General features: G+C 34.3%; 1 non-coding gene across 1 annotated transcript; it reads left to right on the top strand.

Annotated features, from left to right (window-relative positions):
* Positions 1-9,449: 9,449 nt before the first annotated feature.
* Positions 9,450-9,521, top strand: Trnah-gug (transfer RNA histidin (anticodon GUG)). Its single transcript has one exon. It is a non-coding gene; the product is annotated as a tRNA-His (tRNA).
* The last annotated feature ends 4,687 nt before the right edge of the window (positions 9,522-14,208 follow it).

Here is a 14,208-nt window from a genome sequence, read left to right as displayed (position 1 = left end):
TGGCTCTCCATAGAAACAAGGTGATGTAAATCAGAATGATTTTTACATTTTTAACGCTCATTCAGAGAATACTAACCTATGCTCAAGTTACAAATTTTGGGAAATACGAATAATTTAAAACACCCGAATTCTGCATTACTCGCCCTTTGGTAATTTTTAGTTCCTGGTAGTTTTTAACAATACGATACAGTCATGCTATGTGAGTCTTAACGACATGTAACTACCGCGTACATTCCGAGTCGTTTTAATTAAAACATCAGTAAAGGTCATGTCCGGCCAGAAAAGTGTTTTAGATAAAAGAAAATTACATTGCAACACCCATGATCCATACTGTACGTACAAGAACACAAACATACGACACCTAGGCCTAGAGATAGGGCCTAAATATGTGACAAATCTGTCAGCGTATGATCTAAATTGAACACCCTGAAATCATTAGACACAACAGAGATATGCACATAGTACATTGTACATGTATATGCACATTTATTATGGATTCGGAGGGCATCGAAAGCGATTTTTGTCGTGAAATAAATATAAAAAATTTGCAAGGGAGGTTACAATTAATGTCAGTATAGCTTTAGATTATGTATATATTTTATTTAGATCATGACAACATCGATCGTATTGTTTCAGGTTTAAATAAGTTATTGGGAAAACATAACAAAAATATGTGACTGACAGTACATGTAGCACACAAAAATTTGCATTTTGTTGAATAGGAGATTTGATATTTCTACCCGTCATTAATGATCAGAAACCACACAAAAGAAATGGCCTACAATAGATACATTGAAAGTTGGCAACACGATTTAACAATATAATCTGTAATATATGCAGAAATCTCACGGGAATTACTAAACGACTGTGTGTCACAACGCAATGTGTATGGAGAGTTTACGACTTCGCGATGTATATAACTATAAGCATTTTCTCTCCAGAGCGTTGTCTTGTATAAAACCGGCTTGTTTGTATTATTGCGATTCGTATGTTGTTGTTTTTTAATTCTAAATTTTTGTTGTCTGTTTTCAAACAATTAGTCCTAATACGGTTTACAAAATTCACCAAAATGCCATCGGGTTCGTTGAATGTGTGATAACGTTCGTGGCTCGTGAATAACGTTTATAACGTTATTTGACGTGGTATGGGGAATTACTTTAAATCCAATGTTTAATCAAAGGTTTAAGAAGAGACATATAATCCCTCAACCATGTCAATGAAAGTTACACTAGATATTGAAAAAAAAAAACTGTTGAGTTTGAAGATTCAGTTTTATTTCATTTATGATACATATACAAATCAATAGATAGAGACATATTTATCACGTCTTATCTCCCAAGAAAAACTGCAGTAAATGCATTTACTGATAGTGTTTTTACGTTTTTCGAGATGAAGAGATACTAATAAAAAAAAAAGCTTTAACGTTAAAAGTGAAATTACTTACCATGCGTAGGCTAAGAGAAAAAAGCTGGTGTTGCAATATCTTTCCTTGTGTATATTTATACGAACTTGTTAAACTTTTCGCATTTTGGCCTAATAGCTTGGAGAGTTTATCAGCACAACTTCTCAATCCTACTTTTCAGCACGGTGATATCTACTTTTCATCGTAATAAAGTAGATATTTGCCCAAATCTAATTCGAGACGTATATAATATTGCCACACAAATGTTTTGTCCCTATCTTGTCTTTCTTGCAGTGCGTCTCCTTCTTGAACCGACAACAGTGCGTCACATTTCCCCCGAGTCTAAAGGTCATTATGTATACCACTATAAGGAGTTGTTAAGTTAACTCCATACCCGTGATCCACCAATTGCCGGTGAATACCTAGTAACATACACGGGCTCCACTTGTGAGTGTGACTTTGGACTTCTTCCATAAGCCTGCAAAACAAAAAAAGTGAAGATAACGAATCGTGATCAATCTCAGAGATCCTATAAATCAATCAAACTTAAGAGTCGATTGAACACAGACTACTGGACACATCAGAGATGGGATCATTCCTAGGTGGAGTAAGCATCCTCTGTTGACTGGTCCCACCCGCCGTGAGCCCTAGATATTGACCAGGTAGACGGAGTAATGTGTAGTCAAAATGAATATGTAAGGAACGGCGCAACTATTGGTTTTTTGAAACACATCAGCAAGTATTCGACCCAATGACATGTGGCATTGTAATTAGATCGTTATATCGACAATGGAATGCTTATTCGGATGCGAGTATCTGCATGCAGATTTTAAAATCTGCATCTCTATGAAGTTCTGATTATCTTCATTTCTTGAATGAATTCAGAATTTGTCTGGACTGGTTGGGTGGCAATTATGTTCTCTTTCAAAGATATGTCCAGATTGTCTGCCCCTGCAGTTTCCAAGGCAACGATTGGAATGTGACCCCGGCCAATATGGGATAGACTGAATCTGACTTTATCATGGCATAATAAAAGAGTAAGCGAAAGTTAATTTTAACACGATAATCAGAATATTCATGGTCATTTATTTATTACATTACAACCCTCTTGATAGCTGATAATATATTTAAAGCACGTATATATACTGAGGTGTTATATTGACATTATCCATCAAGTTGAATTAGTGAGTACGACTCATATTATCTATATTGAAATCTGTTGTTTATGAAGTACTGATAAAAGGGATTTTTGAACAATGTTTGCTCTCTTTCTTTGCAATGAAATGCAGTTTAACAGAAACAATAAACGTTTGGTTGATAGATGTGATAATTGTGATAATGTTTGTAGCATATATATATATATATATATATATATATATATATATATATATATGTTTTGTCAACGTAATTGGGTTAACTCGTTCCACTTGAGATTAATTAAGTCTATTTTTATCACTTAGTACATTTTAGATCAGCTCTTTGGACGAATAAGGCATGTCCTAATTCGCTCCACTTTCGACATTGATTGACAAGCCTAAAGACCAAAAACATGTAGTCTGCGTTGTAAATACGTTTGTTGATTAGTGTAGTTGTAGTGCTAGATGTATTTATATGTAGTTTTCGATATTATTCTCTGTTGATATTGGCCACATTATGTAATTCTTTTCGTTTGTCCGGTCATTTTAGTGCTTTGTATAATTTTTTGTATTTGACCTTGTATCCATGTGTGGACCCGACACTTTGAAGTATCGGGTGTTGTTGGAACTTTAGTGCTTATATATATATATATATATATATATATATATATATATATATATATATAGACGTATTGTAAGCAGGTATTTGTGTTTAAAAATTCAATGTTTATACTTTTTTTTCATGAAATGATCAATGCAAATCTTTAAATTTTCTTATTTCCCATATAACCTATATAATTTATAAACTTAACATGCTATGGAAATTAGAATATCTAATCATGGAATATGTACAACAATGTTAAAAAATTAACTTTTTAGACAAAATATTGAACGCAAAAATGGAAGACACATGTTTTGAAAATCTTGGTAAATTAAAGTAACGTTCAGAAGGATAGCCTACTAGGTAGCCGATCTCCCCTCTGATTTGCTGAGGGGTCCGTGTTCGACCTATTCTTATTTTTGTTTTCTTCATGGGATTTATGACATTAATCTTTGTTCGTTATCTTCATTTTTATGGGCTAGAATGGACTAATTTTTCCGTGGTAGCGTACATGTATCATCTTCTTATTCAATGACATACCTTTGTATATACAATGTAGTTTTTAAATATATGAAAGAAAACGTGGTTTTACATTGTAAAACTAATATTTGTTGCGGGTATTTTACAAAACAAATATTTATGCACAAGCTATTTTGAGTAAACATCCTGTAAACAAATTATGTATCTTCTTGTGTCAACACCATGTGTCCCGTTCAAGCGATTTAAGATTTGCTTATACTCTGAGAAGGGGATTAGTCGGAGTTTCATCCCTGGCAACTCGCTTTTCTAGATTTCTAGGGAAAATTCATGTGGCAGCTGTTTAGACGTTCTAGAAATTAAAATGTATACAGAATAAATTGTCCCATAAGTTTCTGCGTAGCTGAAAATTTTCATTCATACACTGCACATGACAATGAAGTTTCAAATCTATTAAAATTTATCCAACCATTACACGTATTTTATAATTTACATCTATTTTTAAAGTAAAAAGTAATTTTGCCATACATGGGATGATATTTTGGATATAAATGAATATACAAACAATCTAAAGCAAACTGTGCATACTTCAGTATTCATAACTTAATATTTATATTTTTAACGCTTTCACATTTGATATATTTACTATTGGAGATTTTCTCATGATAATGAACAATGCGCGAATGAATCTCGATAAATATAGTACGCCTATTTTAACGTCTTATTGTATATTTATAAAGCGCAAAACAATTACCCTAAAGCGATTTACATGTGAAACAACATTCTCTCACCAGAGGGCACGTTACGCAAGCTTCACATACACCTCTCAAACTTCCACCAGAGTTCGTTTGCTCACAAACCAAACTCTTCCACTTAGGCATTATGGGATAGCGATTTCTTAGGCCGCGTATACTGTGACGTCACTGTAGAATGACGAAAAAACATAACGTCAAACGTAACCAACTTTCAAAACAAGAACGTAAACATCAAATTCATTACTTTACACAATAATTTGAACAGAGTATCCCTACTTTTTAATAATCTTTTGATCATTTTATGTTTAAAATAAAATCCATACTTTTATATTAATGCTTTTAATATTAATATCTTCAGACTTTTAACTGCGAACTACTTCTTTAGTGTAATTTGTCTGTGTGATAATCGCGGACTCACAATATACAAATCTGTATATTGTGGTGCGTCACATAGGAGAGGTCTATTCGTAGGCACTGTGACGTACTGAGGCCTCGACGAGGAGTTTGATACACCTCTGTCAACTCTTGGAATCACGTGACAATATAATCACATGGTTTAAACAATCATTCTCGGTTTCCTTTCCCTTTAAAAGTTCGGGTAACAGGTGATACATCAGGCTCTTTTTATAGCCCACTGACACTTTAATAAGTACATATTTACCATTCAGCTGTTTGTCTCTTATTTTACAAGTTTTGTCATATTTTTACAGCCTTTCTTACTTTTGATTCCATGTTTACACTTAAATCTCCACCACGTGTATGTCCTACATTCATACGCATATTGCGAAGTAGTTCCATGCAAATTTATGATCAGAAAACGGCGATTTCAAACAATTTACAGCAAGCATCAATTTAATTGCACCAAAAACATCATAATATGACTAAATATTTAGTCCAAAATATTAATGTTGGATAATAGAAACTTTTACAAGATTTCTGTAAAACGCCGTTGACAGAGGTGTAGTGCGAGGAACGCACGGAACGCTGGGTAGAGAATGGTGAAACAAACCTTCTGAAGAGAACAATAAATACATGAAAAGGACATGGAATAATAAGACAGTGAGTTTCATATAGTAACTAAGAATAGGCAAAACTATAAAAGGTTGTCTAAGACATGCTGAAAGTTTATAAGAATGGGATTTTTTATATTAACCTTTAAAACAACGGTTTACATTAATAAAAAATTACAAATCAAACGTTTAAAAAAGATACTATTTAAGTTTATTTTTCAAAACAACTGTATGAAATATTTTGATGGAAATGAAAGGGAAAAAATCATTTTGAAAAGTTATGAGAGTAAGCGTCACAGTTCGTGCGAAATTTATATTCTTAATTACATGTTTAGATGATTTCTGGAAAACACGTTTTCTACAAATCGCATTGGACAGTGGTACCTAAATCCAAAGAGCATTTCAAATAATACTGGTCTACTTTAATCATATCAATGTCATGTGCTACAAATGTAGTCTCCTTGAAGTTCATAAGATATATCAAATTGATAACACAGGAGTAAGGGAGGTAACTCATACTGGGCATATAGTAGTTCATCTTGAAATATATTCACGTATAATGTACACTGACATACGGGATCATCAACTAATCCCTTAGTCACAACCTCTGGCAGGTTTGTAGGTAGAACAGTTGTATAAATGGGATGTCCAGAAATCTGGCAGCATGAGCGATGTATATCGTAATCATTCTATCACCCCCGTACTAAAATGTACTTCAATTAAACTGAATGCATGTAGATCAATACATACAGTACGCATAATTAACTTCCCATATTTATGTAGCAATATTCCATTATCACCTGCATATGGTGTTTATATCTCTCAACTGATTCGATACGCAAGAGTTTATAGTCAGTTTTTAAATAGAGGCAAGCTACTGACAAACAAGTTCATGGGACAGGGTTTTCAACAGTCTCGATTGAAGTCCGCATTTCGCAAATTCTATGGTCGTTATACCGATCTAGTTCGTAAATACAACCCACCATTGGGTCAAATGCTGTCTGACGTATTTCATACCGATTGTTAGGCCGTTCTTGGCACACTCATTTTGACTACGGTTAACTCCGTTTACCTGATCAGGATATAGGGCTCACGGCGGGTGTGGTCGGTCAACAAGGGTTGCTTACTTCTCCTAGTCACCTGATCCCACCTCTGGTGTGTCCAGGGGTCCGTGTTAGCCCAACTATCTATTTTGTATTGCTTGTAGGAGTTATGAGATTGATTACTTGTTCATTATCTTCACCTTTCATAATAATATATATACGGTGTGACCGTTGGACCGAGCGAAGCATGATATGGTCATTGGCGTGTTGCAAGTGATAGTCATAATTCTGTTCAGTACGGTAAATTACAATTCATTTAAAAATATGTATTATTTATGAAATTCTCCTTGCGCTAAACGACTTCTGGAGAACTCGTATCCAGGAGAACCCGTACCCTGGAGAACTCGTACCCAAACGGAGAACTCGTACCCAGATTTATCAGATGAAATGACACAGTTTAACTCAAGGAGAACTCGTGCCCAGATTTTTATGACAGAAATGAAAAAGTTTTTCTACAGGAGAACTCGTACCCAGATTTTTATAATACAATTGACAAGTTTTTCTTTAGGAGAACTCGTACCCACATTTCTATTTGATAAAATGACAAAGTTTTTCTCCAGAACTCGTACTCAGATATTTATGGGAACGACTTCTCTTGGAGAACTCGTACCCACATTTCTGGGTACGAGTTTTCCTGGGTACGGGTTCTCCTGGATACGAGTTCTCCTGATACCCGCTAAATGCACAGTATCAAGGGGGGGGGGGGTATCTATGAGGATAATTACAGGATCCGCCTATTCCTTATGTCGAGTGCGCGAGACATTCGAGGAGTTCCGATTGTATAACGCCAGCTGACGTAAATCATGCATTGTGACGTCACATTTAGCCTCGATATTTTCCTCTTTCAAATCAAACAATTATAAACAACAATACACCCCGTTTGCAATTTAAAAGACAGTTAAAACAAAACAAAATTAACCAATAAATTCAAAATGGTAAAAAGTAAGCGTAAATATATCGTATATTTTTATTTAAAGAAACTCATGAACCCGTTCATCTATTTAGTTGTATTACTGTTTTTCTATTTGATGATTAGCTAAAGACTGTAACAATAATAATCATACCATTCATTTTTAACAAACTGGGTGTTTGAATTACAAATTGCACGTTAGTCTTGTATTTTTAGCATTCAAAATTAAAACACGAATAACTGTAGAAGCAACCAATGAACAAAGCATAATGGCGGCGCCCATATGGATCACAACATTTTCAGTGAACGTATATAGAGATTATCTGTAATCATTTGCAGATTTTCTCATTTTTTATTTTACGTATACGTGTTACTTTTAGAGCCTTGATTCGCGGACCTGTCCAAGCTTCGCTCGGTATAAAATAGAACAACTAAAGATTTATTTATATAAGTATGATTATAATGGGGACAGGTATTCTGAAATACCCTGTACTTTTTTCTACTGGGAAAAATCATTATGTATTGAATGATGAAAACAACATAATTAACATGATGTCAGTTGCTAGAATATTTACAGTTACTTCTGGACTGACGCACTATTCCATTCATAGGGTCGTTAGTTTGAATGCTGTCTGACATGTTTCATAGCAATTGTTAGTTAATCCTTGATTTTGATTAATCAAAGACAATTTACAAAGTTCATTATCTTTGTCTATATATTCTAGACATGGTAAAATTCAGTGTAGACGTTGTAAACATTGTAAGATCAATGTATCACTGGAAATATTGCTTCATTTAATGTATTATACAACCTCTACCGATAAATTTAGACGTTGAATTGAGCTGAGTGATATATCAAGTCAGATAGTGCCCAAACGTCTTAAAGTGTGCAAGCAAGAGAGTATTCTTAATTCTCCTTTTCTTCTACCCACGTGTGTAGTCAAAAGCATAGTTTCTTTCATAAGTCAAAATTCTGCATGGATACTTGTTTGTCTTTCTCAAGTTTTAGACTAATCTTAAAGTTCAGTGTTGATAACGTTTCTAATCATGAGTTTCTATCAGCTATGGTTACATGTGTATTGGTAATTGTATCATAGTTACTTAATGTAACATATTTCACACCACTGAGATGTATAATTAGATTAATAAACATATTCATAAAGTGCATCTATTCTGTTCATGTAGATGTTATGGTTTATTGGGTAACAATTTTAGTTGATGCATGTGTATACTTACATGTAACTGAAGCACATATTGAGAAATGCGAACTGGAATCAAATCGAATCAATACGCGATACAGCAATTTTCTTTCTGAATATGTACGGAAACGGAAAACAAAGGCAAAGGTTGCATTTAATATCATGACAATTTACTCAACTTTCTTTGAAATACGTTGTTTGTCATAAAGCAACTGAATTTCATCTCATTATGGGAAAAATTTTCATACAGCAAAGTCACTTATCTTTCCGTGTAAGAAGTTAAAATTAGAAGGCTTCAAGAGATATGGTTGCTATCATTTCGTTAGACCAAGTAGGAATCGGTGCACGATAGCCTTATATTATGCAAATAATTCATTTCTAATCAGTGAGATTTTTTTTATTTCAATTTAAACAAAATGTGTATTATTTACAATGCTAAAATCAATAAATTATAGTTTATTAATTAGGTTATCTGAAACGGATTAGAGAAACGAATTAAACGTAAAAACGTATCGGTGTTCGTTATCTTCGACTTTCGTTAAACGTTTTGTTTATAATTGTATATAAATTACAATGCTAAATAGGTAAAGAATAGTTTATCGCTTTGATTATCTAAAACGGATTAGAAAACCATATCAAATGGACGTTTACTGCAATATAATCCTCTTACGTAGTTTCTACCCATTTAGAATTGTAAGTACATATTGCAATTGAGTTGTTATTGTAAGGAAGCACTGGCGACTGGCTATTTCTCGTTACAGTAGTAAACATGCATAAGTGCTCTTTGAGAGCTTATGAATGTATTGAATAAGCACAAGTTCCTCACAGTCTTCTAATCCTAACAGCTGCCGAGATAGCCGTGATCGTATAGCGGTTAGTACTTCGCGTTGTGGCCGCGACAACCCAGGTTCGAATCCTGGTCACGGCAGTGGCTGTGCAGTCGCTGTTACGGCAAGGCAGCTTTCTTTTTTTAATTGATGCTTAGTTTGAATTCTATAATGAAAAGAAAAGGCTAAGACTTTACATAGGTATAAAGATGTATGGCTCCTGCTCTATACGAGAGTGGGACGTTAAACAATATACAATCTAGTTGTCGAACAGAATTTTGCGATGTGTATAGACTGTCCTTGGAGTAATAGTTACAGTACCTGAACTTTACTTATCAAACGGACTGGAGTCACGAAGGGGAATTTCTTCGTACTTCAGTCGTTTCTCAAAGAACTTGCGAAATCTACTCTGAAGTCTCTTGTATGCTTGTATCTCTGGACATGATCAGGAGTTATGTAATTGATCGCTGCTCGTTATCTTCACCTCTTCACATCACTGTTTGTTTTCTTCACCTGATACTAACAACACAACTTTATCACAAACGATATGACTTCAGCTTTTTCATCGTCAGCTTTCCGTATCTATATAGCAATTATACATTATCAAATACGGATGTATATTTAATTGCTGTTATAAAATTTAGAAATTCATTTCAAAATTAAGGATTATTTCCCTCATGCATAGCTCTTATCTTTAGACGAATTTGACTCCAGTTTTTTTGGCACGCTGTTTTTGGCTATAATAGCTCTAAAACTTCATTGTTATTTCGGATTTCATACATTTCGGTTGAGCATCACTGAAGAGACATTATTTGTCGAAATGCGCATCTGGTGCATTAAAATTGGTACCGTACAAGTTTTACATACACATGTACATATGGTGTTTATATTTTTGAACTGATTTCATATGCGAGAGCATATATTCCGTATGATGTAAACTTATACGGTACCAATTTTGATGCACCAGATGCGTATTTCGACAAATAATGTCTCTTCAGTGATGCTCAAGTCGAAATTTTGGAGATTCGAAATAACAATAAACTTGTAAGAGCTAAAAGGAAAACTAGAATGCCAAAAACAGGAGCCAAATTCGTCCAAGGATAAGAGCTTTGCATGAGGGAGATAATTAATTTTGAAATGAGTTTCTAAATTTTATCCCAGCAATTAAATATACATCCTTATCCCTATATCATCAATTCTTAAATCAATGCAAGCTACGGACAAATAAGTTCATGTTACAGGGAGTTCAATAGTTTCGTTTGAAGTTAACATTTCGCATAATAATATGATTATAATGATCTAATTTGCAAACGCAACCTGTTGATCGTTTAAATGATGTCTGACGTGTTTCACACCAATTCTTAGTCCGTTCTTTACACACTAATTACTGATTTTGATTACGGATTACTTCGTTTACTTAAATATGATAGAGGCCTCCCGACGGATATGCATGGTCTTATGGAGGGTGATTATTATCTTAGTACGTCCAGTGGTCCATGTTAGCCTCACTCTTAATTTTGTATTCTTTATAGGATTTATGAGATTGAGATTTGCTCGTTATCTTAACCTTTTAATTGAACAAATGAAGCAGAAATGCATAGAGATGCGAATTTTAAAAAATGCAGATACTGATCATTTGTATTAGCTTTCCTTTTTAGTAGCGTAGCCAAATGATATGGTGCACTCACCAACGCCAATAGGTGTTAAATTTGTAAAAAAAAAAAAAAAAAAAAAATACAAAGTGTTACCGATAACGGCTGGGACTTATGTGTAGTGATAAATGCTCCCCGACAGCTGTTGGAGCCTGAATGTGGAGCTAAGTTAAAGACTCTGTATATCTGTATTCATGATAACCTCCAAATGCAAGGAAAAGTAGGTCAAGTTAAATCCAACCTCCTTATTGCATATGATGGTGATGGAATTTCTTTAGATCCACCTTCTTTATTGTATGTAATGGTGTTGGAATTACGCTATAACCACCCTCCTTATGGTATGAAAAGGTGAAGATAACGAAAAGAGATCAATCACACAATATGGACCCCAGAATATTCCGGAGATGGAATCAGCTACCTGGAAGAAGTAGGCATCCCCTGTCGATACCTTAAGCCCTCTCTTGATCAGGTAAACTGAGTAACCAGTAGTCAACGTCAGCGTGTAAAGAACGGTATAGGAATTGGTATAAAACACGTCATACAGCATTTGTATGTGATTGTAGTGGAATTTAAATGCTTTCCTTAATTAGTATAAGAATTTGAATGTTGATAGAAATTCTTTATTTTCAATGTTCACCCCCGTGAGCCCTCCATCTTAATTGGATATTAAACGATAATTCACCAAAAATGATTTCATTCAAAGTAGTGTAAACCTTCTACATCAGTTCAACTTGTTGGATAAGGCAATGCAACACCTCACTATATAAACATCAATTACACCGTGCGTGTGCTTATTTTCGCGGGATTCAAATTTTAGAGGCCTTGAGGTAAAGCAAGAGTGATTCCGGTAAGATATGAAATTCTCTGTCATTCCATTGTCATACATAAAGGAAGCCCTAAATCATGATTACGTCAAATACGTGTACTTAAGCAATTATGCACACTAAGCAAGAGTAACAAGTTATTGTTAAAAATGTGTAAGAATTTATCTTTTCAGATTAATTGAAGTATATTTCAATAGATAAAATGATATTCATAACTTATGCGCCAGACGTTTTAAATTGCCTATTGTTCTATTTGTAAACACGCCACGGGTTGTGGTCAAGAAACGCAAGGATTAGGCGATGAACTACACTGTGTTTAGTATGAGTTATCTCTCGTTCGTCTTTGTCATTATTTTGTCATATGTTGTGAACTTTTGTAGTACATGATATGTTTTGGATGAGACCGATCAGCATGCTTTCAAACGCGCTCTGGATTCAGGCATCATTGTCCCATATGATTTAGATATCACGATGTATAAAAACAGTGTTTTGCAGAAATCATATAAACATGATACGAAAAAGTAAAAATAACGAAAAGTAATCCAAAAAGAATCAAAATAAACAGTAAGGCAAACACGGAGCTCTGGACATACCAGAGGTGGGACCAGGTGCCTAGAAGGCATAAACATGCTATGTTCACCGGACACACCCGCCGTGAATCCTATATTGCGTATCTTAATTAGGTAAAACGAGTAATCCGTAGTTAAAATCAGCATGCAAAGAACAACCTAACAATTGTGTGAAAAATGTCAGACTATCAAATTCAGAGTACTTATGTGAAGAATCAGAATGGTGTTTAACAAAGTAATTTATGGATACCTGATTATACGATACCAGTATTTCCAAGTTTTCATTTTTGTTAAAGAAGTAGCTGTAAGTCATGTCAAAATACCTTTAATTTATTGTGAGGAATAGTTGTATAAAGTGATAAAAAAAATTATGCACTTGATTATAGAAAATTTGTGCAATTTCAGATTTATTTACTTTTTTGTATGTTTTTAGAAGCCATATTTTTTTTAATGTGGTCACGTGTAAATAGCTTTGATTTATACCACTTTTCCACTGATCGTGAAACAATTCTTCTGGTTTTTCTCCTTTAAAGCAGTAAATTTTGTTGAGATGAATAAAGGTGGGGCTTCCCTGGATCCTAAAAGGTGCACGCTAATTATGTTACAAAACCAAAATAATGAAAAAATAGATGGATCACCCACTTTAACTGATCTAAATATAGGGCTAAGACCGTGATTATTCGACAGGAGATGCTCACTCTTACTCCTAGGCACATGACCCTGGGATACCAAAGATATAGTGTAGCGGACGTTAAACGAAGGTTAGCACCACAGATACTTTCCATATCGGAAAATCTATCTATTAATATATTTAATGAAAATACATTATCACAATGACTCCTGTGCTAGATTTACGAATACGTCTGGACTAACAAATTCTGCATCATTCTATTGCGGATAAGAATGTAGTAGCTTTGATTATATAACAAAGTGAAAAAGAATTACCAACCCACAAAATACATGTACACAATGAGCACTTTAGTATTTTCATTTGGAAAGGAAAAGCATTATGCCGCTCTTAAAGGTATCCAACTACGGAAGTTGTAAACACTTTGTAATCTTCAAATATTTACTACTTCCGGGATTGGAGACCTTTTTAAGTGCTAGATGTTCCGTAAATTACAATAATGCTGGGTTTTTCTTTTCTCTTCTAATGTGGTCACGTGTAAATCTTGATATTTTGCAATGTCGACATATGCCTACTTCACTCTGATCGTTTGCAAGAGTTTGTATATTTAGCTACGACATCACCCTTGTAATCTCATTGGGATGTAAGGAGTTCAATTGAGCTGTTAGTAATTTAGTAGGGAGAAACTCTAATGTCACAAAAAGGTGATGCTTTATGCAGTGAAATGCCGTAAAAGTTATGGGATGTATTAAACACAGGAACTATTTGAAACCTCTTGATCAGCCTCAGAATAATACATATGTTTATATACCAGTGTATATATTATAATTGCAGCACTCCTTAACGTTACTTAACCGAAGGCAATTTGCAAAGTTTCATTACTTTTGTCTACACCCTTTTGACATCGTATAAATTGAGTGTAGATTTTGTGGACAGTATATCAACTGAAATATTACTAAACTATTATTGGGTCAAATGCTGTCTAACATTTTTCTTACTAATTGTTTGGCGGATCTTAACACACTGATATTGACTACGATTACTTCGTTTTATAGGACTGACCGGTCGCCAGGGGATGCTTACTCATCGTATACACCTGATCCCAACTCTGGTAT

Source organism: Ostrea edulis, chromosome 1 (genome assembly GCF_947568905.1).
Source record: "Ostrea edulis chromosome 1, xbOstEdul1.1, whole genome shotgun sequence".
Classification (NCBI taxonomy): domain Eukaryota; kingdom Metazoa; phylum Mollusca; class Bivalvia; order Ostreida; family Ostreidae; genus Ostrea; species Ostrea edulis.
This window is presented reverse-complemented; position numbering and strand designations above follow the sequence as displayed.